Source organism: Arachis ipaensis, chromosome B4, assembly GCF_059453495.1.
Source record: "Arachis ipaensis isolate K30076 ecotype BB chromosome B4, ASM5945349v1, whole genome shotgun sequence".
NCBI classification, from domain to species: Eukaryota; Viridiplantae; Streptophyta; class Magnoliopsida; order Fabales; family Fabaceae; genus Arachis; species Arachis ipaensis.
In genome coordinates this window covers 94,990,198-95,001,120 of record NC_142439.1, presented here as the reverse complement: position 1 = coordinate 95,001,120, position 10,923 = coordinate 94,990,198, and positions in this window count along the sequence as shown.

Here is a 10,923-nt window from a genome sequence, read left to right as displayed (position 1 = left end):
AGTTTCAGGTATTATTATTATTATTATTATTATTATTATTATTATTATTATTATTATTATTAACCGTTTTAAATTATTATTAATTATTATTGTTTAGGTTTATCTATTATCATTAATTACTATTAATTGTAATTAATAGTTACCTAGGTTCCAGCATATGAGCAACACTATCAGGTCCCGGCATATGAGCACCAGTATCAGATGCTGGCATATGAGAAGCAGGCACCATACATACCGGAACCATAGGCACATCAGGCACCTAAGCCCTACATACCACAGCTGGTAATTTCAGCTGATGGTCACTTTAGTCCGTTGGATGGATCTGGCACCCTCAGCTTGTCTCAGGTCCTGAGAGATATAAATTATCTATTTCCGATGCCACCGTAGGAAGGGCCTGCTCCATCTCAGCAGTCTGGTGGTCGTCGCACCACATCAATTCATGCCAGTGACTTCGGCTTTGATCGATCGACGGGTCATGTAGATCCGCCCGGTCCTTCCGCACCACCGCGTACCTAGTTGTTTGATTTGAATGAGTACTCGCAGCAGGAAAAGGGAGATTTGGGACATGACTGGCAGCACTGGTATGATCTTGGTGGAGCGAGTGCTCCGAGGATGAGTGGTTCCGGTTTGTATGACACTGGTGGTGCACGCATGCTAGATTTCGGTGGTCCTGACATTGGCAGTGGTCTGGATGCAGGTTTGTCTCAGGGTCATCCGTATAACTTACGGACACAGACTGCGCCTCCGGACAAATACACCCCATCCTTGTATTCGAAGAAGGCGCTGAGAAAGTAGTCTGTTGCAGTTGATCTTATATTCAGTGTTGTATTCGGAGTTGTATTCAGTGTTGTATCTTATATTTAGATGATTCTGTTTAGTATTATTATTTTTATTATATATTTAGCTTTGTTCTCATATAACTCTGTTTGAGATTATCATATTGCACTTTTGTAGAGAAATGTTTATTTATTAAAAAGTTACATAACGAGGTTACAAACTTTATTTATTATAAATTGTTAACTAGGTTAAAATAAATGACGAGATTATATAAAAAGTAACATGCAATTGTGAAGCAGGTCATAACAAATTTACATTGAAAAGCTTAACCACTAATGACCTCCAGCGGAGCTTGGACCTGCGCGCTGAGGACATCTGCTGCAGCTATGTCCCTCGCGTCCACATATAGTGCACCGGCGAGGACCACGCATATCCCGTGAATCCATCTCATTCAAGTGGCGGGTTGACTTCGGTCTTCCTTTTGTCGAGCGCCTCAATGTCCAGTTGGCGATCACCTTTACTCTTTTATATCTATCCTACGTAGATGGGTCACCCATCGGAACAAACTTGCCTCTGTACACCTTGTAAATTTCAGACATTTTGTACACGTCGTGCACATATACTTGCCAATCAAGACGCTGGTTAGCGCAACATGCAAGTACGTGGCGACATAGGAGTCACTCGACCTGGAAATGGCCACAGTCGCAGTGTCGTTGCGCAAGGTTAACAGTGTAAATGGAACCATCTTCCATTTCGCGAACCTCAAACATCTCATTCCGCCTGTCGAACCGGTTGACCACAATGTTTCCTACACGTCGAAAGCTTTCTTCAACTCTCTTCGTTGCAAATTCAGAATACGTGAATCCATTGCGGACACGCTCATGAACCTCGGCGCTCTTCCGAGTAAAAAATTCATTCAGCCGATAGAAAGTAGACCTAACAATGGCAGTCACAGGAAGGTTGCATCCACCCTTCAGGACAGAATTTATGCACTCTACCAAGTTTGTCGTCATATGTCCCCAACAATGACCCCATCGAATGCCAACACCCATCTCTCAACACTGATTTCATCGCACCATTGAGTATATGCTTCACCCCGCTCTTTAAGCCTCTAGTAGTTTCTGTTGTACTCCTGTTCCGTCCTAAAATAGCCTGTTTAACAATTCATTTAATCTTAAGCAGAAACCACAAAATTACTATGAATAGGATCATAACAGCGAAATGAAATACCTATGTTAACCACCAGTTTATGCAAATATGGAGCCTTGAACCTCCATAAGAAGTTGGACCCAATGTGCCTGATGCAGTACATGTGCCATGCTCTTGGTGGTGACGATGCACCTTTACTACGAGTTACTGCAGTGTCGATAGAGGTATAGCGGTCAAAAATAGTGCCAACGCCATTAATGGTAACAACATCCGCAAATTGGTTAGGAAAAACTCCCACGCGTTTGCCGTCTCACCCTCGACTATCGCAAATGCAATGGGCACAATATTTTGGTTCCCATCTTATGCAACCGCAACCAGATTTGCACATTTATATTTACCGTAAAGGTGCGTGCCATCAACCTGCACCAGTGGCTTGCAGTGTCTGAATGCTACAATACATGGATAGAAGCTCAAAAAAATGCGGTGCAGTACTCTTACACCTTGAACCTCCTCACTCACGGTAAACAGAGAGCATTTTAATTTGCACACGAGACCTTGTCATCTTCACAGTCATTGCTTTTAATCATACTACAGAGTCTGGTAAGAAACTTTCCAATCACTGAAAACTTTTGCGATAGATTTATGCTTTCAAGCCTTGTGATAACTTACAATGTAGTTGAACCTGGATTGAACTTCTGCAATAATAGACTTCACCTTTATCGACGGGTCTGCTTCGACTAATGGCCTAATAGCCTCTGCAATTGTGTTTGAGTCCAACTTGGCATGATATTGTGAAATCGTGCCCATGGTGCACATGTATTTGCCATTGTATCTTCTGATCTCCCAACAAGCTTTTTTTCGAATCAAGCTAGCTCGGATAAGCCAATCGCACCCTGCACCATAATCCTTGTATTTCGCATAGAATGTCTGCGGCTCAGACTCATACACAGTGTAATCAACTCCTCTAGCGATAGTGTAGCTTTTGATTGCAGATATCACCGACTCTCTCGAACCAAATTTCATTCCGACACTAAACTCACCATCTTTCGCCGTAGCGTTGCCTTCACCTACGACATGCGCACCACCATCAGTCAGACAAGGCAAATAAAATAAACACTATAGGTAACTTGAATTAATAATCATAACATACCCATGTTCGCATACTCAGAAAATTCCGGGGCATGCATGGCTTCGAGATCTAGAGTCCGCATAAAAGACGGAACACCAAACGGGTGTTGGCTTACAATCGCATCCACTTCATTTTGCACCGTCGGATTGCCTGCCAAGTCTCCGTCATTATTTTTGTCATCGACTTCATAGTTGGCTTCGAACTCCTATTCACTGTCACTATTATCTTCTCCCCAATCTATATCCCTGAGCTCATCAACATTGACCTCCTCACCAACCGCGCCCAACCCTGACTGCTGTTCGAACTCAACGTACAGTTCTATCATCGGCACATGAAATCAGATTTGTTGATAAATACATAACATCTGCTGCATACTGGCATCGCCAGTGATGGACATCATTTGAAACTGTATCAGCCTACTAAATACTTGTACATATTTTCTGTATAAAATGTTTCTCACCCTTTTTCGCAATGTGACTTTGAATGTTATTACAAAGCCCATTTGCAACTCTACAAAACTCATAGTACATGGAATAGCAAATGACAATGGACATTCACAAACAAAAGTCACTCCTTCATGTGTGTTTGGTATAACCTCACCGTTATAATACACTCGCAAATTTGCAATATTTTCCATAACTTTAACCTCACCTAATCCGACTTTTTTGACACACCTAACTGCCAAAAAAACTAAGAACTACGACATATGTGCAAGAAAGAAGAATAAAATGAGTAGAAGTGGAGTGATGCAAGCTGAATAAGAGTTTTGCTTCGTATTTATAGGTGGGACTCTTGGTTAAAATATTTTTTTTTAAATAAAACGCAACTTGCGTTTTGGGTCTTCCATGAAAAAAGCTAACACAAAAACGCAAAATGCAAGATGCGTTTTGTTACTTCAAAAAAAAAAATTTTAATGCCCGTAGCGAAATGTAGGCTACGATTGAGCTTAAAGGAAATAAAAAAAAATTTAAAAACCTTCAAAAAAAATAAAACGCAGGCTGCGTTTGTTTATTTCCCTCAACAAAAAAAATAATGAGAACAAAAGTAAAACGTAACCTACATTTGATCTGATACCATAGCAGTAAAAATTTTGTCTATACATCCATTTCATTGCGCAACACCAACATCAAATCCATAACGAAAAAAATGAGCCTAAGATTCTATCGTGGAAGAAAGGGCTTCAAAATAACTCAATCTCTGCCAAACTTTTTTCACTTTGATGTTGTCTCTAAAGCAGTCGAGCAAGGGCGGTTTTGGGTAAGATCGACACTATTGGCAAAGGTTAGAGCTTGCCATGTTCTAATAATGTTAAAACTTAAATGTAGATAAGACTTGTTGAAGACCAAACCAAACAAGGAATTGGATTCTCTTTGCGATCTTGAATTTTCAAAGCATGCTCAAATTTACATCACTATACCAATTCATTGTACATTCTAAGAGCCAACAATAATCATCTTTGGTAGAATAATCATTCTTGTTCCAGTTTCATGCTACTTGAGAATATGAATTTTGACTCTTTGAATAGTTTGAAATTTCCAATTTAAGGTCTTCAGATATGAAAATAAATTCAGTGTAATTGCGAAACATTATTCACAAGAACATTATTAATAAGATACAATCATACTAAGTGTGTATTAAAATCAGCCATTAAAATTAATTATAAAATAATATAATATATATTAAAATATAAAATATACATTAAAAATAAATAGAACTTTATGTATATTTATATACAAATATATAATGACTAATTTTATTTTTACATAAGATAATTAGATTCACCAATATCCATAATTTCCATTCTCTCTCTTTCAGTTCCATCCCGTCTTCATCCACTAGTAGAACTAGAAAGAGTTTGACAAAAATTTAATTCCTCCCTCCAAACCATCCTTAAGAGACGATGCACTTTTAACAATAGATAAACTTAAAATTATATTTTTTACTATTTAGTAACACTATTAATTTAATTAAACATTTTATTTTTTATTTAAAATTAAAAATATTTTTAAATAATAAAAAATTACTTTAATTTTAATTACACTTTTAAATATTACTAAAATTTTATAATCATCATATGTACCATAATGATAGTCATCCGAATATATTACTGATTGCATTAAGATAATTTTTATAATGTAGTGAGTAATTAATTTCTCATAATGAAAAATCCGCAAAAGAAACGCTTATGAGTTGTGATTGTATAATTTATTCACTTATTGAATTGCAAATAGAAAGATGAAAGACAAATAATTTTGAAGAAAAATAAAAAATGAAGTATGTATTATGTAGGGAGAGGGTTTATATTGGAGAGTGGGACCCCATTGTTTTAGATTGAGAGTGAGAGATAAAGTGTGCCTGGTTTTGGAGGGGTCCACCATGTGGGTCCCATGGAAGACATGTTTCCCTTTCACGATAGTTTGCATTTGGGAGCTGAGGGGCCGAGGGTCCACTCAAATACATCTAACTTTACGTATATGTATAATGTGCATGACAAGAGAATAAACTCATGATAAGCAATAATTTTAAAAATAAAGTTACAAATAAATAATACTTTAATAAAATGATAAAAATTTAATATTTATATACTGAAAGTACAAAAGAGTCTTAAACAAATATCCAAACATATATTGATATATCATAAAAAATAAAACTAATTTTTATACCCACTATTTAAAAGTTATCTAAACTCATAAATTTAACTAAATAATTGTAAAATTATTTATTAAAATTAAATTCAAATAATAATTTAACATTATCTTATAACAAATTGACGGTCAATTACTTTATGAAATAATTCTTTATTGAAAAGTAATTATATGACATAATTATTCAATATTTAATGATAAAAAAAGGTTAAGAACTTAAATCCTCGCTTATATAAGAAGAATGATAAAAATCAGCCATTTATTCAATATTTAATTATTAAAATTGTTGAAAATTTAAGTATTCAACTAAAAGCTTTTTCTTCGAGATCATATGACATTTTTATTATTTTTAAGTAATTTGGAGATTTCAAATTATTTTATGCTGCAATCATCCTTAAATTCCGTGTAATGTACTCCTCTCCTCCAACCGATGGTCTAAATTCTAAAAGTCTTACTGCTGCTTAAATCATGGACCGACCAATTTAGAATCTTCGTGTATTCTATGTATTAACTTGCCTATACAATAAAATTAAGATAATTACAATTATGAACAATATTGGTCCTCCTTTTGAAAGCACAAGTTTGGAGCATTTTGGAACCAAGAAAAGCGGTCATAGGGAAGGGGAGATTAAAATTTCACCCACCTACTGAGAAGGCAATGATTTTGTCTTACTGTGCAAAATGGGTAGCCATCTGCAAATAGAGACGGGTCTCTGCCTTGTGCCAACTTGATTCTTTCTCTACTTCAACAATTTCCTTCCTCATTACTTATAGTAATGATTTTTGAATGAGTGGCTTGGTAGCGGTTATAGTGTACTATTTTATTGCCAATGTATAGCCTTCTTTCCTGTGTCCTTTTATTTTTTATCCATTGCATATTCGAATCATATTACCGAAATTAGAGTTTATTTTCTCCATCTTCAAAAACTAATACTTTAGAATTCGAATAAACAATAGCTACTTAATGAAAAAGACAAAGGGTCATTCTAATCGATCGCGTGTTATTATTGTCACCCTTCTTTTTTAAACTAAGAAGATTTATAAACAAAAAGCTTTTAGTAAATTCATATTTCAGTATAATTTGTCTAGCATATTATTTAGGATTTTTTAAAATAAAATAAAATAAATATAAAATTACATTGATTCTGATAGCTTGGATTTGATTACTATTCTTGTGTGGATACCGGTGGAGCTCGGCTCCTGAGAGTCGACGCCGAGTTGTTATCTTCGGTACCGATTGAGCTTTGGGGAAATTCGAGCTTCACTCCGAGGGGATGTCCAATCGCACAGAGCGTGAGCAAGAAACAAAGGGGGGAGTGTACCTGCAAAGACATTCCAAAACTTTAGTTAGTATTGAGAATTCAATGTGTCTATAAGATAGAATACCATACCTTTATAGGTAAAGTAAAGTCAGTTATATTTCTGTTGGTCTTCGGAACTGAAGAGCAATGATTAGGCTTTGATGGGTGATGACGTTACATTTGACGTTTTAGGATATAATCCGTTAGGCCTGGTTGTAACGTAACTTGCCAATTAATGACGTTGATTGCCGATTAATAACGTAACGCCAAACTATGCTTCGTTCTGCCGAGTTATGACTCATAATGTCGATTAATGACTTGATATTTGTAACGGCCGGATCAATTACAATTGTATCTTAGCTCCACATCCTTGTGGGTTGGAGGATGTAAAACCCGATTAATTAACGGCTAATTAACCCATAAATTAGAATCTATTCTAGAAAGCCAAAAATGTGATTTGTATGGCTTAATATGATAGAGGAGATTGAAACGAGAATTTCGATACCAATTTTATAGAAATCGGCCCAAGATTGGACCAAACGGGCCAAATTGGACCAACCGGACCCATATTGGGCCCTTGACCCAACCAAACTAAACCTAAAACCCTAAAAACAGCACTCTCTCTCCCCTCTAAACCTTACTCACGCTGAAAAAGGAAAATTGGAGGGGAAGAACACTCTTCCAAAGTTCCAACTCTCATTCGATTTTCAAACCACCATAACTTTTGATCCGGAGCTCCGATTGCCGCACCATTTATGGCCATGCGTTCACTGCGACGATCTCTACAAAATCCACTACTTTGTTCTTGAGGTAAGCCACGATTTTAGTCCAGTTTTCTCAGCCTTAAATTCGAATTTTATGAAGAAAAAATGTTGAGATTTTGGACTCTTTGATGTTATAGGATCCAACTAGCGTGAAGAAGAAGAGTAATCTTGTCTGCTTGATCCTTGGGTGTGGTAATATTCTCAACTCTAGTGGAATTTGTTGGTTTATGATGTTGGACATTGAGTTGTTGTGTTTGAATATGATAATTGTGGCTTAGGTAGTGTGTATGTGAATATTGAAGTTTGATTGAGATTTTAGAAAGCTTGAAAAAGAGCTTTGGTGTGCTAAAAATCTGTTCTTGGAGGTGTTGAAGCTTTGAGAACTTGTGGAAAGGTGATTTGGAAGTACTCCAGGTTGAGCGAAAAAATCGGCTAAGGTATGGTCTCGGTTTCCTGTATCTAAAATGTAATGTGGTGTGAAAACTTAGGTTAGAGGCCCTAAGATAGGATTTGAATGGTTGATTTTGTTGAATGGTTGAGATAAATTATGTGGTTATGTATGTGATTAATGAGTATTGATGTTTTGATGGGGTGATGCATGAGAGATATACATGTTTTGATATATGATTAATGATTGATTGAGATTGAATTGTGGGTGAAGCCATATTGATGGTGAGGGTGATATTGATTGTGTGTATTGATGGTTGATTGGAAATTGAATTGTTGGGAATTGGGATGAGAAAATATGTATAATATGATATTGTGTTTGAAGTTGAGTTACTTGGTTGAGATTTGTTAAAATGATGGATTGGTGGGTTATGATTTGATAAAAATGTTAATGTATGAGTTGAGGAGGCTTGAGGTTGATTTTTGGTATGTTTTGGTTGATTTTAAAAAGGGTTGGAATTGGTTTGTTTTGAAAATGGCACTTTATGGTTTTGTATGAAAATGTGGTTTTTGAGCATACTTTGACGGAGCATAACTTGGACTCCGAATCCCCGATTCGTGCCAAACTTGTTTAGAAATAAAATTGGATCCGGGATGTTTATGCCGTTCGAAGAACGGGTGAAAAATGATTTGAAACAGATAAGTTATGCTCGTCGGAAGATTGGGGTTTGAAACTGTGAACTCTGCAGCTTTTTAACTTAGTAAAATTTTTGACAGAACGCACTCCCACGCGTATGCATCGCCAATGCGCACGCGTCATTTTCAAATGTTCGCTATCCACGCGTGCGCCTAGCCGACGTGTACGCGTCGATGAGCTAATTCAATTGCCCAGCCAAATTTCCCGAGAGTTGTGCGGGAATTGCGCGGGTTTTGTGCGTGGGGCACAAAACACACCCACGTGTACGCGTGGCTGACGCGCAGGCGTCACTTGGCTTTTCTCCCATCCACGCGTGTGCGTGGGCAACGCATACGCGTCACAATGACTTTTGGCTTTCTACGAGTGCGCATAGGCGACGCGCACGCGTGACCCTGTTTTCATCCCAAGGTTGATTTTTGAGTTTTCAAAGCCAAATTTCAGACTTCTAAGCCTCCGATCTCACTCCTTATGTCTTAAAACTTTATGATATGCCTAGCAATGGGAAGGGCTAGCAAATGTGGTAACTTGTGGATGAAGAAAGGGGAGAATTAATGATCAATGATGATCAAAGATGATCGTATGGGATACAGAGGATGGTGGTGGAAGTGATTTATATGCCATGAGCCGAAGGGCTATTATTGTTAATAAATTGGCTGGTTATGGACTGAATTATGAGCCGGATGGCTGAGTTATTGCCGAATTATGGCTAAGCCATTATTAAATTATGGCTGAGTATGATTGCATATATGCGTATTGAATGAAATGTGAATGTTGCACTTCCACTATCTGAGATACGAGTTTCCCTGGGAGAAAGCAGTGGCTAGCCACCATGTGCTCTAGGTAGAGACTCGATACTCTGCTGACCCTATGTCGCAAGTGTGGTCGGACACTGTGAAAGTTCCAGATGAGCTCGCCCCCGTGAATATACACCAGTGAGGGTGTTGGATATGAATTATGATTTATGTTATGAATAACTCGAGTTGGGGATGCACGACAGAGGGACAGTCAAATGGTTAGCTACCAGGACTTGTCGGGTTGGCTTTATAACCGACAGATGAAACTCATCAGCCATTAGGACAGGCATACATCATATGCATATTATGTGAATTGATTGGAATTTCCTAATTGACTAAATATTACCTGCTAATTATCTGAATGCCGTATCTGTTTCCTATCTGTATATCTCCTTGTCTGATATAATTGTGTTTGCCATATTATATTACTGCTGGTGGTTGGGAGGTCTGTAGGATTTGGAAAGGAGAATGTTAGTTAGACTGAAGATCTTTAGTAAGTTGCCATTTATGGTTTAGTTTGTTTATAAGCGTTGATTATCTGTTGGAAGTTCTAGGATTGCCTTTGGCTTTCCCAAGACATTACATGTTAGATATGTGGGTACTGTTACCATACTGAGAATCTCCGGTTCTCACCCATGTGGATTTTGTGCTTTTCAGATGCAGGTAGAGAGACTTCTCACTGAAGCATGCTGGAGATTTCTGGATTAGCGAAGATCCTTGGTTCTCGGGACTTTATTTTGCTTTTATGTAGATACTTACTATCTCCACTAAATAATATATACTGTTGACTCCTCATAGAGGTTGTTTTGGAGAACAGGTTTTGGTAGTTTGTCCTTGGGGTTTTCCTTCGGGTCTTGAGTTTTGATATTCATATATTTGGCACTCTCTTGTTATGGGTTCGTGTTAGTCTATCCTTTATATGTTTCGTTACGTTATCGATCGAAGTGTTGCGCTTTTCAATTTGACGGTTTTATTTTACTCCTTTCTCTTCAAAGGCTCCTAGTTATAAACATTTTTCACAATACTACTTGTACTAAATTTTATTTTTAGAGGTCGTAATACTCCGCCACCTCTGTCTTATGACTTAAGCATAAGGCTCTATGTGGTAGGGTGTTACGGAGGACCCGTCGACGTACAAAGACCATTCGACATAATCTTCGGCTGTGTCTGGTACTGAGAACTCGGTTAGTTACAGATAAATATAAAAATAACGGTTCCCCTTGTAGGGGGGTTTGTAAAATTGGAGGTTTTGAAAGAGTTTCTTTGATGGTTGTGAATGC